Here is a 22,285-nt window from a genome sequence, read left to right on the forward strand (position 1 = left end):
GAAAAGGAGGATATTTACAAAAATTCTGGTTAGATTTTACCAAAAATGTTGTGGTAACTTTTATGATTTTGGGTAAAAAAGTAGTTAGTTGGTTTAAAGGTGACCAATTTTAAAGATTAATTTCAATCTTTTTTTTAATAATAATAATAATAATAAAATAAATAATAATAATAATGATGTGACTTTTTATTGTCGTACAAAATTTTGGTTAGATTTTATCAAAATGTTGTGGTAATTTTTATGATTTTGGGTAAAAAAGCAGTTAGTTTGTTTAGAGTACACCAATTTTAAAGATTAATTTCAATCTAATTTACAAAAAAATTAAATAATGTGACCTTTTATTGTTTTAGTTTATACACTGCTTTTTTGCTTTGAAAATCATGGAAATTGTGTTAAAATCTGGCAAGAAATTTTTGATAAAATCGGGTAAGATTTTTTGTAACTAGTGGTCAAATTTCAAGATTTTGGGTGGCTCGGAGGTTTTTAAAAACATGATTCAAACACTGCTACTATAAGAATTTTTTAATTTTTTTGCCCTTAAGCCGTTTTTAACCCCAAGCAATTCCTCCGCGTGAGTATCCCTTTTCTTTAAAATTAAGATGTTATCACCACAATCATAAGTTCAGTTTGGATGCCTTTTGGGATAGTTCAATTCCTCCAAAATTGATTTCTATCCTCAATCTCTCTTCCAATATTTAGAAATTAATTAATTTTTAATTAATAAAAATTAGAGATTTATTATTTGAATTATTCATTTCTTATATTTATTATTTATTAAACTTCTCTAGCTTTTAAATTTTTATAAATATTTCAAATTTATCTAAAATAAATATATAAATTAATTACTTATAATAAATTGAAAATATAAAAAAATGAATTTAAAAAATAAACAAAATAAACATATAAATTAGTTACTTATAATAAATTAAAAATATAAAAAAATGAATTTAAAAGATAAACAAAATAAACCTATTGTTTAACAAAAACAATTAAATAAAAAATTTATATATCAAAATTATTTTCAAATGAATCTATACATCTACATCTCACACGTACATTATTAGTCCATTTTGTTATTGAAAAAGAGAATGTTTGGAGTAAAATTTATTATGTGAGCAAAAAAGTGTATAGGTTTGTGTGCTTTTTTTTAAACAAGATATATTTAGAATTTTTTTTTCATAATTTTTAAATGAGAATGATGGTGTGATGTGTGTCTTTATTAAATTATTAGTTTATTTTGTTATTGAAAAAGAAAATGTTTGGATCTTTCATTTTTTCATAATATTTAAATGAGAATGATGGTGTGACTTGTGTCTTTATCCATTTTGTTATTGAAAAAGAGAATGTTTGGAGATGCAAAATTTATTATGTGAGCAATAAAGTGTATATGTTTGTGTGCTTTTTTTTTAAGCAAGGCATATTTAAAATCTTTTATTTTTTTGCATAATATTTAAATGGGAATGATGGTGTGACTTGTGTCTTTACTATAGATGCACTGTGTGACATTGTTATGACGGTAAATCTTTGAATTTTAGTTTTTATGAATTTGGTTTCAATAGTAGACTCGGTTTCAAAATGTAGGGCATTTTAAATCTCTTCCAAGAATAGTATTCATAAATTCAAAAAATCGATCATTAATTTATATTAAGTAAGAAATTTTTCAGTAGAAATCACATAGGAAATTATTTTGCCAACGTATTTTGAACCATCTAGTGTAATCCATCGTGAGGACAAGATGAAGAAGCATAGAAAATTATTTTGCCGACGTATTTTGAACCATCGAGTGTGGTCCATCATGAGGACAAGATGAAGAAGCAGATCGTGGCACGAGTATAAATAAAGAGCAATGTAGATACTCTTGGTTCAATTAAGGGCTATAATAAATGGCTAGTTTATAAATAATATATTTTTATAATTTCTATAATAAACGGCTAGTTTATAAATAATATATTTCTATAATTTCTATAATAAACGACTAGTTTATAAATAATATTTTTTATTTATTTTTTAACAATAATCATTAGGATCAAACTAATATATAATGGGTTAAATATATATAAAAAGAAAACAAACTGACTTCAAACAAGAGCGAAGTCAAAAATAACAAAAGGAATCACGACCCAATTAATAAATAATGGAGTCAAGACTATATTAATAAATAAAAATATAACTTATGAGAAACAATGTCATAAATAAAATTATTCAAGTAATGTAAACTGATAGAATTCAAACTCAAAATAATCAAAGAAAGATTCAAGAAACAAGGTCAATCATAAAATATGGGGCACCGACCTTACAGAAAATCCAAGGAATTTGATATTGTCATCAAGTGTGTTCTCTTTTGCATCATCTTGGCATTGTGTTGAATCATATATTTCTATTAATCAATAAAGTGTTGACCTTGGTCTTAAATATCTAGCAATCGAGTCAATTGGATTCAAAAAGTCGATCATCATTTGATAATGTCATAAGTGTGTTCTCTTTTGCATCATCTTGGCATTGAGTTGAATCATATATTTCTATTAATCAATAATCTGTTGACCTTAGTCTTAAATATCTCAAGTGATTGTTATCCTCCCCACATATGTTCAATTCTTGCAGGTGATGTATTAAGCTCATATCAAGTATATTATTGAATGGCTTTGAACCTTGTTGTTGTACAACTTTAAGCCATGAAGAATATCTCACTCTTCCCTACATGGAAAAAAATATCTATCAATCATTAATGTCTAGAGGTCAATCTTAATTCCATGTTACAGTTGATAATGCATGCCTAGATCCAACTTAATATCTTCACAATTTAGTAAAGATAAACCTCATTTAGTGTACTCATTCCTTTAGTACAATCCTTTTGTACAAGAATTTTCTCAAACATTCTTTCCCTTTGTGATACAATCCTTTTGTACAAGAATTTTCTCAAACATTCTTTCTCTTTATGAAATGTTGATAATTCCTTCAATAATGATCCCACGCTAATTCAGGACTTTGATGGACTCATAGTAGGCCAAGAAACACTTTGGTGGATTTTGAAGAGACGCATCAAAGTGCTCCAACAATTATGAAGATTGGTTTAATGAGTTTTAGTAAGTGTTTTAACATCCTTAAATTAATGTGCATCATTGTCATCTATATAATAAATTTGCTTTAGATTGTTATTTTCTTTTGCAACCTTGTAAAAAGTAAGACATTATTGTCTAGTTAATTAAAATTATGAATTGCAATTGTTTTAGCCAATCACAAACCCTCCCTCATCTATCGTATTTATTCCCTCCCTCATCTATCGTATTTATTATTAGAAATTTGTTATTTTGTTCAAATGAAATTTATAAAAGCATATATATATATATATATATATATATATATATATATCCTTATCAAGGTTACAACCATGAGACCTCGCATAATGCCCACACAAAAAATTTAGATCCAAATACTATAGCAGGACACATGATACTAGTAGGAAAAATAAAATAAAATTATATCCATATCATATCAAACATAATTCTCTGAATCTAGACTATTCAATTACAACGTAAACAGTAAATGACTTTTTCCATTGATTTGTTGAGAAATTAGTAAAAGGCTAAAGCCACTGAGAGGATGAAAAATCTAGTTAAAGAAACGAGTTTGTTTAATTTTTGTAACTATGGTCGATCTTCATAATGTATATTTGGCCCTTCATGTATTTATATTTATTATTGTAAAGCATATTTTAAATGCTAGAGTCAAAAGAAAAATATATTTAGAGTCAAGTCCCATTTGGACTTTTAAAAGAAGAAAAATTGAATTTTTGAATTTGAAATTTTTGGCTCCAAGTTTGTTAATTCGACCTCCCTCCAAGTCAAGTTGGCCCAGGCAGAAACACGCCCATTCAACCCCATTAGTCACTATATAAGGACAGTTTGACCTCCTCCTCAAGACACCAATTCACATCTCTCTTATCAAGTATCTTTTGGATAAGCAAGTGAAGGATAAGAGGGATAAGGAGGACAAAAAGAAGGATGAATGGGATCTCTTTCTCTCTCTTTCAAGCTCGCACATGTGGATAGTCTCTCTCTCTCACAAGCCGCACTTTTTCTGAGCAATTTTGTTGCAAGGGGCTCAAATTCTGGCCAATTGCAGGGCCCGAAATTTTTGGGTTTCGAGGCATAACAAGGAGCCGAAATTCAGTTTAGGGCAAATTAGAAGGCAGAGTGTTCGATCATATTGGAAGGTTTGACTTGGGGAGAGAAGACCATGTTTGACCATATAATTGTTGAAGGTCAGTTTGACCTAGTCGTTGACTATTAATCTAAGTGTGTCTCTTGTTGAACAGAAGAATTTCTCTATTGAAAATGGTTGTTGGGTTTTTTACCTAATAAGTTTTTACAAGGTAAATATTGTGCTCTCTTTGTACATTGTGATCTCTAATGTTCTGTTGCTTTCTGTATGATTGAATTTCTAGAGTATAATTGCTTAATAAAATACTAGAAAAATGAAAAGAAAATTAACATAATTAAAAATAATTATCATTTTTTTTAGTATTATGTGTGTATCTATTTCACTTGAAAAATTAATAAAATTAATAATTGCTTAATAAAATACTAGAAAAATAAAAGAAAATCAACATAGCTAAAAATAATTATCATTTCTTTTTATTATTATGCGTGTATCTATTTCACTTGAAAAAATAATAAAATTAATGAAGTTCTCATATAGAAATTAAAAGAAATTTAGTTACAACAAAAAAAACTCATATTGGAGAATGCAGAGTCATGATTTAAAGTTATTAAAAAGTTCACCAATAGTGTACAATTAAGTGGAAGTCAAAAGTCAATATATTTTTTCTCCATAGAGAACTCTTTCATGCTCTTCCATTCGATTAATAGTGTCATAGTCTATACAACATGTAAACCAAAATTTAAATATCTAGGACTCTGAAATATTCCTTCACAATGATTTCAATTTATCGTATTATGTAAACAAGATTGACTTACCAAAACCATCTCATTAGAGACCATGACAAAAGTTTTAAATCAATAACAACATTTTGCTTTCATATGGAGGTTATTCCATACACAGTGAAGAACTTGGCCCATTATACTACATCGATTAAAATCATGCCCTCATGTGAATTAACATGTAAAAAGTTGCATGGATCCATTGAGCATGTGCTTCCAAATATGGATTAGGAATGATTGGGTTTTGCCTTATAAGTCACAATCGGTATGGACCCCTTACACTACTACATTTGTAGTACCCTTCCAAAAAACATGGAAAGGCTATCACGTGTTGAAGTCAAATATGATCTCCAATCTTGGGACCTTACCTTTACTTTTCAATCCAAACAAATTCAATATGTTATATTTTGACACAAATGATTTAATGTTCTCCCAACTAGCCTTTTGGTTGAATAAAAATCAAATGCCAAAGATCCGTAACCTTTAATTAATAAATGCCATAAACATTGACCTTACTAAAATTAAAATTAATATAGCTAAGTATGAACAATTCAAGAAAATGAAAATTCCAAGACAATAGTATGGAATGTTTTGTTTCATCTCAAAATCATTGGACCCTAATTATTGGTACATGATGCATAGCTGGAATGTGATAAACTTTATAAGTTAGTTTCCATCTTTTCTCCATCAAAGTTTATCTATTGGAATATTTTTCATCTTTGTATTATGATGGTTATTTTCATTTAAGATTTCTAATAAAGGAAAATAAAAAAAATGTTGTTAGATGTTTTTGGTTCATCAATTACAAAACAAATTATCAACAGATTTACATAAAATATAAATACTAATTTAGAATTATAGAGAATTTCGTATTAAAGTATAAAATTACTAATATGGATTTAAAGGACGTAAAATTTTATGAGTAGAGGATCCTAAAGCTATGAACCCCTAAGATCACTAAGGAGAAAAAAGTGGGAACCCAAAATGAGTTTAGCTCAAAAAAATATCAATATGAATGAACAAATTTTTTCATAAAAACAATATGGGTTTTGTCACAATAACTTAGTGATCTAAACTAGGACATGATTTTTATGTCAATTCGAAGTTCATAAACTTCGATGCACACTATAGTATGCAATGAGTTAAGTTATAATAGTTGTCAATATAAGACAAAACTAGCAACTAAGTTAAGGAAACATGAAAAAAAAACTTGTAGTCTAAACACCCAAGCTTTAAATGGAAATCACACCAACTTGACTTAAGAATACTTTACATTGGACATACACTGATATTTCTCACACAAATTCAAGTCTCTACACAATCATATTCAAAATGTCAAGCTTTCACTCAAATGGGGAAATAAAAATGGTCAAAGGAGTTTTCAATCAAAGAGATTGATTAATACACAAAGGCCTTTCTTGCCAATGGAGGCAAGTGGACACTCCAATAGTCTTTTAGTCAACTTAATCAATTTTGACCCAATACTAGTTAAGAGGTTGAGAATGCATTATGGCCTTCCCCATCTATTAGAGTGTGTATGAGTGGTCACTCAAAGTCTTCTACTCATCCATTTAGCTAGCATGTTCTCAAACCATTAGTCTATCCTAGCAAAGCAATAAACAAAAGCAAGGAACTATGGTGTTTGAAAGATTCAAGGCAAAAAGACAAAGTTCTCAAGAGGTTTGGGCCTTTTTCTCCTAGCAAGTTGGTGAATGGAACCCACAATGCCTTGGTTACTTTAGTCAGTTAGGTTGATTTTTCAAACAACAACTAATCTATGATAATAAAAAATAGAAATGACATTGGAAACCATGGGCTATGAGCAAGAATACAAATTCGATGACGCAATGGAATAGTCATGTAGCTCTTCAAATGTAACTATGATAACTATGATAATCAAACCAATGCATATCCAAGCTATTCAAACCAAAGTATATCTAATCAAACCGAAGGTATGCTAATCAAATATAAGTATGTCTAATCAATGTATACCCTGATAACTAGTATATAATCAAAGTCTAAAATAAATAACTAGGAACTAGTAATTAGTGACTAGTGACTAGTATCTAGTATCTAGTATTTAATATCTTACTAGAATTTATAATAACTATAATATTTACTCAAAACATTCAACCAATAACTAATTTACATCTCCATCAAATGATGTATTCCGTTGATGCAAAATCGAACAAGTATGACTATTATGCAAAATTGAAAGAATATAATTGTTATGCTAAATTGAAAGAATATGACTACTATGCTTAATTTCCTTGCACTCAATACCCAACTAATAAAAATATATTAAGACAACATTAATAGCTCTAGAAAATGAGTATTACGGTCATGAAACAATTAGGAGAGAACAATTGGAAATGACAGTCCAAAACTAGCTTTTAAAGCTTATAAACAAAAATCTAGTTTCATAACCAAATCTAAAGTTGAATGTACAGGATGAAATCAGTGAAGATAAACATGGAAATAATGATGAAAAACAACATGAAATAACAAGTATTTACCAGGGTAATGCACAAAAAAAATAGAGTGTACTAGCTCGAGTGATGGGGGGCCTCCATCGCTTAAATGGACACACTTAACTTAAACCCAGAGGTTGAAACATCAAAAGCACTCCATAAATTGATCAAAGTGACTAATAATAGGTCTGAAATCCAACTCCAAGCACTCAAGTCGAAATATAAGTTTTTAAACTAATAACATGCTTTGGCAAGCCAAGTTTACTTGCCTTTATATGCAAAAATTTAACAAAATAGCCAAATCTATATATATATATATATATATATATATATATATATATATATATAGTTCTAAATTAGTTACATCCTATTCTAAGAGTGAGATTTGATCCAATCGGCCTTGATGGTCACTCAAATCATGGATCTCTATGACTCGAATCTAGGATTTTTTAGTAACTCAAGCTACGTTTTAACTGCGAGAGTGCCTACATTGACCACATGTTAACTAGGGGTCTCGAAGTTGTTTCGAGACAAGAAAGTAGGAGACTCGCCATCTCAAGATACTCATAATCAAAACCGATGTTCTATATTTCACCTAGACCACCTGCAAATATAACAACGAAGAGTGATTCATGAAATCCACTAAAATATGCAATTTTATTTTAGAATGCAATTAATAACATGAAATTTTAAAAATTAAAAATTCAATAAAAAATACCTTGGGAAAGTGTTAATATAGGCAAAATATGGGAAATTATCATCGTAAATGATGAAAAAGGCATTTTTAAAGGTAAAGAAGTAAAAAAACATAGCAAATTTTTTATGAAAAAGAGGACTGACAGGTTTCAAAAGTTAAAGTGAGCAAATTCATTGACGGCTCATGTGGACTTCCCAATTCATAGTGAATACATGGGTACCCACCAAGCATGAAGTGCCATTTAATCACAAATCTTGATCTAGAAACGATAAGCCCATAGCCAACCCATTTCATCAGCACAAAATCCCAAACAAATTATAAATTATTGTAATCCCCTACTCATATTGATGAGATGCGTTCAAACTCCAACTTGAACTCTCATGTGATTAACTCACCTCCACTTTGTGCTACCCTCATGAAACTCTTGACCTCTATCAGGCTGGTGGGACTAGGCCATTTAGTGATGGATGCAATCTTCTCTAGATCCACCCTTAGCTCTTCTCCACCAATTGTATTTTCAAGATATATCAAGGATGTCTCTCCAAACTCACATTTCTATAAATTCACAATCAATTAAGTATTCTTTAAGGCCTCCAGTGCTTGTATCACATGTGAGAGGTGATCTTTCCATGCATTATTGAATATTAGTATTGTCATCCATATATATTATTACAAATAAGTCAATAAAAGGACATAGCACATCATTCCTTGGTCTCATGAAAGTAGGAAGTGCATTATATACTCTTAAAGGCATCACTAACCATTTGTAAAAACCTTGTCTTGTCTTGAACAATATCTTCCACTTGTTTTCTGATTTGATTCTCACTTTATGGAAACTTAATTTGAAGCCCAACTTAGTGAAGAACTTGGCTTGTTTCAATCTATCCAATAATTCATCAATCCTTGGCAAGATGTATCTATTATTGATGATGATTTTGTTCAAGCCATAATAGTCATTGCACTTTCTCTAATTTCCATCCTTCTTTGGCACCATTGTGATGGGTGAACAACATGGTCATGTACCAAGTCTAATGACTCCTTGCTCCAACAACTATTACAGTTGCTTCTTCAATCCATCTATTTCGATGATAGATTTACTATAAAACCCAATCTTCAACAGTGGTGACTTCGACAATAGCTAAATCCCATACTCAATCTTTTGTTGAGGTGGCAACCCTTGAGGCTCTTGGAACACTTACAGACTTTAATTAGTTGTTGTAGGTGTTGGTGTTGCTTGCAGTTACATCCCCTCCAAGGGTGCCTTCATCAATAACTCTATACCTTCTCCTTGCTTTCTTATATGCGCATATATGGAATATTGATTTCATATATGCACATTTTGGCTCGTAAATGTATGTATATGGAAGCCTATTATTGTGTATGCATTTACAAAAGCCAAAATGCACATATACAAAAGCACTTCTGTTTATACACATACATGGAATCCAAATAATGTTGTGCGAGTCATCTCAGGATAGATATAAACTATCAAACAAAAAAATGAAGCAAAAAAATTAAATTAAAGAGGGAAAATGTAAAATTTAAAAACACACATTTTATTTTTATTTATTTTAACCAAAACTGGGAAATTTATACTAATAATTAAAACGTTGTAGCCAAATCTCACAATAGAGATGTACAAAATTGGCTTTCGGCCAAAGTATTGTAATTTGAAAAGCAAATTATTTCCACTCTAAAAATACTATGTACAAGCAATTTCCAGTCTTGCCATATTCCCAAAAGAACTACATTCCAAACTTTCTTACACGAGTAAACTTGCATAAATTGCTTGCATAAAAAGAGACAAAATTAGTACATGATTATACTGGATTGTGCGCCTGAATTCTTGTCACCATAAGTTGAGATGAGGAAAGCGATTTCTTCTTCTTCCTTACTTTTGACCAAATTTCTTTTCCATTTACTAGAGTCCTCACTATTTCTGTCAAACTTAGATTATCTTTATCTAATGGATTTGCTTGTTCTTGAGCCTCAACTTCTTTGACTCTATTGGCCCAAATCATCATATGTAAGGGACGAAACTAATTTGAGTTACTTGCTCCCAATCATAGGAATCAAGGTACTCAATCTTTGAGTTATGAGTGACCAATTCTTATTGAATTTCTTGAGGTATGATCAAAGTTTTTGCTTGTGTTGACCCGTTAGTAAGATGTGAGGTTATCTGATGATCTTTTGAAGAACCCACCCACTAGGTTGATTTTCATTGATATTCATGTTTTTCTTAAACCCTTTAGGACAAGGAGCTACAATGTGCCCTATTTCAAAACAAGTACCATCCCAAAGAAATAGTCTCGTAGTCCAACTTTTGTGACAAACAATAGTTTTCACCTATCAATATAATTTATGCTAGGAACCCTCTACTGGAATACATTTCCACTCATATTTGAGAACATGTTGAAATGCTATGTCATTCAACTTCACAAGATGAAAGATGGTATTTTTTGAGAGTTGATCCAATGAATTGAAGGGAGGATGGACCCAAAAGAAAAAGGCGGATTTTGGAGACACACCCAAATAGTTGTAGAATAAAGAGAATTATTTAAATAATTGAATGAGAGAGACCAAGGCCTCATGCATAGACTCGAGTTTCGCCAAAACTATATACCATAATTAGGAATCAGGTCCATGTCTTTGACAACATCAAGCTCAGTGATAAAGAAACTCTTCACACATGGATGGATGGAGACTTTGTTTTTAATCACTTGAATCCAATAGTTTGAGATCCAACCAAGAAGATAACTAGCCAAGCCCAAAATCCCTCAAAATGACATACTAAACTAAGGTCACAAAGAGCTTATGCTTCTTCATTAGCTTCAAGTCCCATGGTAATGGAGGCAATAAGTGCTTCTTCCATTGGGAAGGAAGAAGGCCATATAGAGGGAGATTTTTTTAACAACCTCCTAGAAAACCAAGGATGCCACCCTTGAGATCTTGCACTACTAACACCACACCTAGGGACCCACCAACTGAAGGGTCGTGATTTAGTTGTCTATTTGTAGGATAAATGAACCCTTCCAATGTCATATTGTTGCATAAAGAGATAAGGGAGGGTTTAAGTAGTCATCAAATGACCTACTCACAACCAGGGTTAACCCCCAACTACGACTGACTTGAGTAGGAGGAGCTCCAAACCTGTGATCAAAACATTTAAATTTAAAAAATAAAGAAAAAAAAACCATCGATCTCCATTTGAGAGAGAGAGAGATAGAGATAGGGAGACAACATTCTTTTTTTTAGTTTTTCTGTGACTTGCAAGACTATTTTATGGTATAAAAAAAGAACGAACCAAGGGAATCTTAACTGTCAAAATCATCTGGGGATCGTACTCGATTCAAGCCACACCAACCCTTAACATGATTGGATTTTGTTTTAGAGTCTCCTTTCAAGTATAGAGAGCTTCAGACATTAGTCGCCTTATAGAATGAAACCCTTGAAATCCAATCACGCTAGTAAGATTTGACAACAACAAGAAAGACAATTTAATATGTGTGTGTGTGTGTGTGTGTGTGTGTGTGTGTGTGTATATGTATGAAAAAATAAATAAAATTTTAATATTTAAAAAATGACCATATGGGGTGTTATGCGTGTGATAAGGTGGGGGTTGAATTTTCGTCCTCCCACCTAGCCATTTAACTTAGGGACATTGCAACATGCCCCCATAGTTGGTATTCAAGGTCATGCTTGACATAAGGAGTTGTCCATCTTGTAAACATATGCCATGTTCATTAAACACATTCGCAACCCTCACTCTAGTCACATCTACTTTGATTACATTGTGATCTTCTAGTTTGTACATTGGAGTCTCTCGCATGTGAAGAATTATTCTTTGCAAATGCCAGCCATGGAAATTACGACCTAAGTCCAGGAAATCCACAACTATAATGACATCAACCATCGAGGAATGCAGTTCCATGGGCATTACATGACAACAAAAATTGTAAACAATACCCTGAGTGCTTTGTTGGTTCATCTTCCCATCCATTATGAGAGCTCACTAGGTGACGTTCAACTGAATATTGTTCATTCCTATGAGTCTAGTGTGGGGAGTTCTCCCACTTCTAATTTACAAAGTTGTTATGAAGAGAAGTATTGCCATACTTCTCGAGGGATTTTCTCTACAAAGTTGTTATCTTCCCCCCTACAACTCATTGAGTACTATGTTTCTCTCGAGAACATGATTCTTTAGTGAGAATTTTATGATGATTCCCAACTTTGGATGAAGAATTCCATCATCATAGAATAACTCTATAACAGTCAAGCGACTTCCTCTCGAGCATGGTCATCCCTATCCCTTCCTAGTTATTTATTCAATTTTTTCAAGCTAAGAGTAACTCCACAAACATAATTGTTATTTTGCATTAAGAGAAAGCTTGGATATATAAAAGGACAGGGAGACTATTGGGTTTCATCTCCTAATGTCTCTTCATCTTCCAACTTCTTTTATTTTTCTATTTGCAATATTTACATAGGTTTCCCTAATCCTAAAGATTAGGTATCAACATTCCCCCCCTTAATCTAAAGGGATTTTGGTGAGTCCAAGCATCATTCTAAATCTTTCAAACTTTTCCCTTCCAAACACTTTGGTGAAGATGCCTACAATTTGCTCATTTGTGGAACAATGATGTAGGTGGATTGTTTTGGCCTTAACATGATGTCAAATCAAATGGTATTGTGTATTGATGTGCTTTGTTCGATCATGGAACTTTGGGTTCTTGGCCAACTTTATTGCATAAGTGTTATCAATCAAAAGAGGAGTTAACTGCATTGTTTCTCTTGCAAATATTCCAGAATTTTCCTGAGCCACACAATTTCCTTTGTTGCTTCAGTTGCTGCCACATATTTTGCCTAAGTTGTGGAATTTGCTGGAATTGATTGTTTGCGTGACCTCCAGGAGATAGGTCTTGATCCAAGACTCATAACATAACATGAAGCAGATACTATGGTTTCTTTATCTCCATCAAAATTTGAATTCAAAGTCTTGAGTTCCCTTCAAGTACTTTAGAACTCTTTTTGCAACAGACTAATGACCCTCACAAGGCTTTTGCATAAACCTGGAGAGGATTCCAACAACAAATGAAATGTTTGGTCTGGTAGTAGTCAAGTAGTTGAGACTTCCTACGAGTTGTTTATACTTTGTTACATCCTCAAATTCTTTTCCTTCAGTGGATGTGAGCTTTAAATTCTGTTCCATTGGAGTAGTCAAATGATTGCACTCAATCATGCCAAACTTGTTCAACAAATCTCCAATGTACTTCTTTTGAGAGAGGAATATAAACTTTGGATGTTGGGTTACTTAAATACCAAGAGAGTAGTGAACATAGCCCAAATTTTTTATTTCAAAACCTTTCCTCAGTTCTTTATTTATGGATGCAATGTAGTTCTCATTTTTCCCTGTCATCAGAAGATCATCTACACACACCAAAAGATATACAATTGTTTTTCCAACTTTCTTGATAAACAAAGTTGCATAATCAAGATCATAATGTTTGAAATTTAGTTTCATAATATGCTCAGTCAATTTCTCGTACCAGGCTTGTAGTGTTTTATTGAGGCCATACAAGAATTTTACAAGCTTGCATACTTCATGTTCCTGACCCTTCACAACAAATCCTTCTAGTTAGGACATAAAAACATTATCTTTCAAATATCCATTCAAGAAAGTAGTTTTTACATCCATTTGATGGACTTTCTAATAGTTTTGTTCCGCTAAGACAAAAAGTGTCTAGATGGTAACCCATTTTGTTGTGGGGGCAAGGTCTCCTCATAATCAACCCCTTCATTTTGGGCAAAACCTTTTGCCACAAGCCTGGATTTATGCTTTTCAAGTGAGCCATTTGCTTTATACTTGTTTGCAAGACCCACTTGCAGCCTATTGGTTTGGTTCACAATGGAGGATCAACTAGCTTCCAAGTGTCATTCTTTATTAAAGAATCATATTCTTTCTACATCACTTCTCTCCATTCATCGTGAGAATTGACTTATTTGAAGGAATTCGGTTCGAAATATGTAGAAAAATTCAGTTCAAAATCATAAGAAACATCCATATCAATAGGTGAATTAGGATTATCTACAACACCTCCATTCTTTCTGGTTGAGCTTCTTGTTCCTGTCTTTCCAACCTCATTAGGACGAACACTTTCAAGTGTCTTTGTAGGCCATTTTAGAGGACATTTATGAGATGGCCCAAGATGTTCAGTTGACTGAGATGGGGATGAATCAAGATTTAGTCTCCCAATTCTGTCAATCACATCACTCAAAGTGTCATCAGTGGTTGGAGCTTCATCTAGGGGAGAGAGTGCTTCAGAAGGAGATTCCATATATTGATCTAGTATATGGATCCCCCATTCAAGATGTGGAATCTCATTATCAAACTCTTGAAAATACTTTTCATGTTTGAATATATCCAAGCGATCAAGATGTCGCTCAACAACATTGCTGGTCTTGGAAGATTTAAGAAAGATCACATCTCTAGATATTATAAACTTCTTATTCACTTCATCATAGAGACGATATGCTTTGGAGGTATTTGAGTACCCCAAGAAGATACATGTGTGACTCTTTTCACTGAGTTTGTTTCTCTATTTTTTAGGTATCAAGGCATAACAGGTGGAACCAAAAACCCTAAGATGCCTCACCGAAGGAATGTGGCCATACCACATTTCATACGAAGTCTTGTTTTTATAGCATGAGATGGGCACCTATTATTTATATACACAACACATAGAACTACATAACCCCAAAACATCAACTTAACATTCTTGAAAAACATCATCAAACGTATCATATTTAAGATTGTCTTGTTCATTCTTTTAGCTACTCCATTTTGTTGGGGATTATAAGGCACGGTTTTTTGATGTTTGATCCCATGCTGGCGAAGATAGTTTTCAAATTCATTCGAAAGATATTATTTTTCATTATTAGTACAAATATAGCCAATATGAGATTGTGCATCATTTTCAATCCATGCATGAAAGTTCTTGAATGTTTCAAAATCTTCAGATTTTTTCTTCAATAAATAAACCCAACACATTCTGGGGTAGTCATCAATAAATGTCATCATATATTTATTACCATTTGTAGAAGGAACATGCATTGGGCCACATAAATCAAAATGAATGAGTTCAAGTTTTCTATGTGCTCTGGATTGAGAATCATGAAAGGATTGTTTGTTGTGCTTTCCTAAGATACAAGCATAACATTACTTAAGTTTCCTAAGAATATTTGGCAAACTAGTAACACCATTTTTGTTTAACAAACAAAGGCTATCATAGTTCAAGTGTCCAAATCTAGCATGCCATAAAAGACTTGATGAAAGTGTACTTTCATCATATTGAGAACTATATGAAAAGTTTTGTGCACAAGCAGAGGTTCCTTGCAGCTTCAAAGACTTTCTTCTTCTATCCTAGTCATGACAGGTGAGACATCTGATGCTTTTCTAACCTCAACCTTGCCATCAAATATGCGAATGGAGTATCCTTGTTTTCGGATATGGACCAAACACAACAAGTTTCTCTACAAATCGAGGAGGTATAAAACATCATGTAAAAGAAAGTCTGGAAGACCAGAAAGTTTGAGCCTAATGGTGCCAAGACCTGATGGTTTGAGTTTTGACTTGTTTGAAAAGTATACTGCTCCATCAACATTATTAGTGAATTCTTCAAAGAAATATTTTCTGAAAGTTATGTGGCAAGTTTCTCCTGAACCAAGCAACGAAGCATCTTTCCATGAAGCAAGTGAAGCATTGAATAAGTCTTCAGTTACTCCAATGTTGCACTATGCCACAACATAATGAGTGGACTCGGGTGCTATTCCTTTCCCTTTATTAGGTGTTTACCTTTTTTCTTCATTTTTTTCCTACTCAATTTTGTCCCAAGGCAGCTTACCCGTGGAAGCATCATGTCCATTTTTTTACATCATATGCAATGAAGATCAAACCTTTCTCCTTGGAAATGTCTGCCCCCTTGCCTCTAAAATTATTCCTTCCTCTTCCTCTTCAGCCACCTTTTCCTCTAGAAGAATCTTGTGCATGATTCTTCTCTTTTTGTGCAAGTCATGCAACTTCTTCAGAAGACTAAGGAGTTGTATTCTTCCCAAAATTCTTCTCCATTTCATCAAACTTCTTGTCAAGGGAGTCAAAGGAAGTCTCTTTAAGTTTACGACTTGCTTTCAATGACTCAAGATAATGTGAATAAGTGGGATATAGTTCCTTTATAGAAAGGGAAGTGAATAAATTGTTGTAGGAAAAAATAATTGTTCCTTTGAGGTACTCAGACTGGGTTGCTAATTTAGTACCAATGAGGAAGAAAAATGGAGAAATCAGATTATGTATAGACTTCCAAAATCTGAACAGAGCCTCACTGAAGGACAATTACCCTCTTCCTAAAATGGATCATATTTTGCAGAGAGTCACAAGGTCTTTAAGGCTATCCATGATTGATGGGTTCTCAGGTTATAATCAAATTGCAGTGCACCCAGATGATCAGAAGAAAACAACTTTCACAACTCCATGGGGAACCTTTATGTATGAAAAAATTCCATTTGGGTTGATGAATGTTGGTGCAACCTTTCAGAGGGCTATGGATATAGCCTTTGTGGGAGAAAATAATAAATTTTTGGTCATATACTTAGATGATATCATAGTGTTTTCCAGATCATATGAAGATCATCTAAAACACCTTCAATGGACATTTGAGAAGTGTAGAAAATATGGGTTGTCACTAAATCCAAATAAGTCTCATTTTTCTTTAAGAGAAGGGAAATTTTTGGGGCATATCGTGTCAAAGGAGGGAGTCAAAGTTGATCCAAAGGAAGTAGAATCAATTAGTAATGTAGCTCTACCTAGAAATAAAAAGGAAATTCAAGTTTTCTTGGGAAGAATAAATTTTCTTAGGAGATTTATTCCCAATTATGCAGAGATTGTTAAATAAATCACTGATATGCTAAAGAAGGATGCAGAAGTTAAATGGACCCCAACATCCAGGGAATCTTTTGCTAGAATTAAAAAGGATTTTGGAGAAGCACTTATTTTGGTAAGTCCTGATTACCAGAAACCATTCCAATTTTTTTATTTTGCTTCACCTTCTACTGTTGCAGTTGTTCTTTTACAAAGAAATTAGGACAATAAGGAGAAACTAGTAGCATTTTTCAACAAGGTATTGAGAGATGCTGAGTTGAAGTATAACATTTTGGAGAAACAAGCCTATGCTTTGGTTAAAGCCTTGAAGGCTTTCAGAACATATGTCTTGTAGTCTCAAATCACTACATATGTACCAAACTCAACTGTTAAGGATGCGTTGAAACACGGTGACATTGAAGGAAGAAGAGGAAAGTGGATAGCTAAGATTCAAGAGTATGACGCCAAAAAAAATAATAAAGGGACAAGGATTAGCAAATATATTAACAAAGGCAAATTACTATTGATTAGTGGTTGTCATTGATGTTAACCCAAGCAGCACCAGGGGCTACCCCGATATTGCAAGGGAATTTGGACTTGACAACTCATATTATTTTGTGTCAAATATCTTCTCTATGGATTCTACTCGTCAAGATGTTTCCGTTGATATATGGTATGCCTCCCAGTTCTTCATGGTTTGAGAGTTATTTGCGTTTGAAGTTAGTAACCCCAGTTAGTGGGCTAAAACCCTATGGGGTTGTGGCATGGCACTCATAATTGGTTGTGGTCATTGAATAGTCAATAGTTAATAATTTTTTTTTGGCTCCTAAAATCCCTCCAACGTTCACTTGTTGAGGACCCTCTCAACTCAAGACATTCATATAAATAATGACCCTCATATCCTCCTCTAGTAGGGATTTTGTGGCTTCAAATAGGTCATCATGGAATTTTTGCTATCACCTTTTTTATGTGAAGCTTTAGACGTTGAAATTAAAACTCATTTGAGCTGAAATCTTAATGAACCTCTTGATCGAATTTTCGATCTTGGTTCGCTATATGTTCGGAGATATGATCCGAGGAATTGAGGGTTTTTGTAGGCTCCCGAATTCCATGTCAAATAGGTGACGTCGGGAAAATCATCATAGCTTTCTCTCTGAGCATTAGATTCAAATTTCGTAAATAGTCATAGAAATAAGACGGACTATAGTTTTTTAAGTAGTTTTTTTTCAGGGATGAAGGTCGCAACAATGATATGTGACACTTCGTACAAGTTTTCTCTACTGAACTAGTCTATAATATGGTCATCGTGGGATATTGGGTGTAACTCTTTCTTGAAGAATCCAATCTTGATCATAACTATGGTGTTAGAAAGAGGAATTATAGGGCTACTGCAGGATGAAATTTCAGACCCTGGAGATCCAAAATTACATATATACAACAGATTGAATATTGAGCTCCTAGAAGGCAAGAAAAAACATGCATTCAAGGATCATTGCAGTAAGGACCATACATCAACAGTCAAGGGTAAGTCTCCTACAATAAGGTATGTATGATTAGTGTTTACATTTGAATTTTTAGTATCATATTTGGCATGTAGGACAACGTAAGTATATACAGTGTCTCGGTTATATCTTTATGTCACAATTAGTTTTTCGGATGTCCTATTCTTGATACCACACAATTTATGATACATATTCTTGATGCTACACCAAGTTTGCTAAATCTATATGATGTTGTAATTTCATGTTACTTGTCTTGTCATAGTTGATAGAATGGTCTCTGTTGTTGTACTTAGAACTTGGTCCATCACAAGTCTAGGGTATGTCATCAGTTTTTATTGTATATCACTTTAGGTCAGTTTTGTTTATAGTCTTACATAGAGTCCAGACCTATATCAAGAGTGGGATTCTTTGTCTATTGCTACAACAAGTCAACAACAAAAGTGACAAGCACACTTCAGGTATGCATTGTAATTTTAATTTGTATTTATTCATTATTATGCACTTACATGTGTTTTGCATGCGAGGTAAGTTGAAGGGTATTTTGTTTTGTTTTGGGATTGGTTTTGCCAGGAAAATTTTGCATGCGGGTAGAAGAAGATTCAAGTACAACTTCAGGCAAGAATTCAAGAGTAGAAGTATCAAATCAAAGGAAGCATTGCAGGAGGACATCCCTTGAATACATGACAGACATCCGTATACTGTGAAGAAGTGTCAAGGCCAAAAGTCATCATTGTAAAGTTGTAAAAGAGTCATTTGTAAAAGTGTCATCATTGGAAGTGTCATTATTGTAAAAGAGTCAATCTACCTAGAGTCGAAAAGGAATTATTGGGAGGTATAGGAGTCTCTGTTGGGATGATGTCATGGTTGGGTTGCAGTTCATAGTGTGATTAGGTGTTCGGTCAAAATCATTGTAAATCATATTGTATCATGGATCATTGTTCCTAGCACGGGAGTCCACACTTATGTATTTATTTTTTGTCTTTATAGGGTGGTAGGGTGGTGCTAGGCAAGTGAATGAAGTCGCCTACAGGTTGGGGCCTGTGAACACTTCAGGGTGGTAGGGTGGTGCTAGGGCGAGTTGTGGGGTATTGGGGCATCCATTCAGTTGATTATTGAAGAAACAAGGGCGCAAGGATACAAAGTATGGGAAATAATTGACAAATGCTTCACACCGACCTAGGATGAACAAGGTAAGAAAAATATGGTATATGATGCAAAGGCTAAATATCTTATTATCAGTGGGCTTATCAAATATGTTTATCTTAAGGTATTTAGTTGCAAAACTGTTAAAGAGGTATGGGGAAAGCTTGAAAATATATATGCAGGTGACTCAAAGGTGAACGAAGCAAAGCTTCAAATTTTGAGGGCAAAATTTGAGCAACTCAAAATGAGGGGAGATGAAGATATTGTTGCATACTTGTAGCGTGTTGATGAAACAACAAATACTTTGGAAGGTTTTGGAGAACTTTTTGAAACAAAAATTATTGTCCGAAAGATCCTCAGAACCTTGCCAGCAAGATTTAATCCTAAGGCATCTATCTTAGAAGATAGATCGAATATGACCAATCTCGGCATAGATGAATTCCATGGAATTCTTATGGCACGTGAAATGAGGATTGAAGTAGAGGATGGCAAATCTCACTTAGAAACAACATTTCCCGCATCCAAGAAGAATAATAAGGATAAGCATACTCCAAAAGAAAAAACTTGCAATTGGAAGGATGAGGAAAAGGAAGAAGATGAAGAAGAATTCTCAGATAAAGAGTTTGCCTACTTCACGCAGAAAATGAGAACAGGTACGATAAAATTCAAAGGTAAACTTCCATTAATATGTTTTGATTGTGATGAGGTTGGGCATTTTGTAGCCAAATGTCCTCACAAAAATGAGGCTGTTACGAAAGGAAAGAAAGGTCCTAGGAAGTTCAACAAGCAAGGCAAGAAGAAATGGTTTAAGAAAAGTTTCTTCACCAAAGAATATAGTTCCTCATCTAAAGAAGACAGTGATAACAAAGAATAATTCAATGGAAGAGTATTGTTTATGGCCAAGCACAATAAGCAAGAGGCAACTAACGAAGAAGGAGACGAAGAAGAAGAAAAGACTAAGATTGAATTTCAAAACGAAGTGATCAAGGTTATCAAAGAGTTCAAAGCTGAGAAGAATCATGTCAACACCCTTGATGATGAATTGAAGATTGAAGAGAACATGTCCTCAATCTTAAAATCAAGGTTGAAGAATACAAATGAATTGAAGAATCACTCAGAAAAGAAGTAAAGGAAAGAAACAAGGAGAGAGAAGCATTGGAAGCTGAAATAGTTTCTCTGCGAAAGGAAGTAAAAAATGGAAAAAATCTTCAAGATTACACCAATAGTTCAAAGGCTTTGGACGAACACATCAGCAACCAGTGATCATACAGTGACAAGACTGGTATTGGTTACAAAGAAAAATACGAAAAAGAGTCAAGTTCTTCTATGACAACTAAAGAAGATGGATATGAAAAAAGGGTAGATCCCCCAGCTAGATCAAGAGATCAAGACTCGAAGGAAGAACCTTGGAAGAAAATTCCTCGAAGAAGGTTTCCCCCCAGGTACCAACCTATCATTTATGGTCATTGTTATTCACGTGGAAGGTTTGGACATAGAGCTGCAGAATGTCGCATGTATGTTTGGAATGAATATAATTCCAGGATATCCTTCAAAAATGAATATTCCAGAACTCAACATAATATCAAAAAAATTGATCATTTGAGAGATGATGTCGAATGTTACAAATGTAACAATTTTGTACATATGGATAGGGATTGTGAAGTTCCAGACAGGTACAACTATTATCGGCAAAATCCTAGAAGCAAATTTGCAGGATCACGAGATAAACACCAAACAGAATCTTCTATGAATAACATCAAATGTTGCAAGTGTCATAACTATTGGTACATGGCTCGAGATTTCAAGAATAAGAAGGTATGGAAAAGGAAACAAGTATAGGAAGACCAAGTAGATAACCAAGATTTAATAGTTATGCTTTCAGGATTTGTAAAAGCAAAAGGTCATGAGGAATTAGTAGTTGCTTCAGATAATGACTCAAGTCAGGATGGCCTGTTAGGTGACTCACTATTTTGAACAATTTGGCTTGTTGACTTCTTAATGTTTGTAGAGGAGGAGTCTATGCGGCAATATATGGCACAATTCTATGATTGACAGGAAGGTAGTTTAAATAATATGGCAATTTCACTATAGGTTAAGGGGAGCAAAACAGTGGAAGGGTTACATGTTACTAGGAATAAAGCAAGATTAGTCTGCAAAGGATATGCACAAGTTGAAAAATCAATTTTGAAGAAACATTTTCTCTCGTTTCCAGGATGGAAGCTATCGGGATGTTTCTCGCATATGCATGCTTGAGAAAAATCAAGGTCTACCAAATGGGAGTTAAGTCAGCCTTTCTAAATGGTGAATTGGAAGAAGAAGTTTACATTGAAAAACTTGAAGGTTTTCTTCTCACTAACAAAGTGCTATAGGATTAAATGCATGGTGTATGGAGAATGAAGAAACCCTCAAGGGTCTTCTTGGGACCCTTGGCAGACTGTAAGATTATTTGTAGCTGTCACAAAGCTACCTGCATGTCCATACTCAATAACTAACTATCAAAGCAAAACAGATTCATTACCTCTAGTCTCCATGTAGATTTGCTGGAGAGCACTATGCAGCTAGGTGGAAGTCCCTTGATCCGACTCCATATCAAGTCCTGCACATAGAAGAGACAAGTGTAA

This window comes from Pinus tabuliformis, chromosome 9 (assembly GCF_031772625.1).
Source record: "Pinus tabuliformis cultivar Carrire ecotype Pingquan chromosome 9, CPIR1, whole genome shotgun sequence".
In the NCBI taxonomy this organism is placed as follows: Eukaryota; Viridiplantae; Streptophyta; class Pinopsida; order Pinales; family Pinaceae; genus Pinus; species Pinus tabuliformis.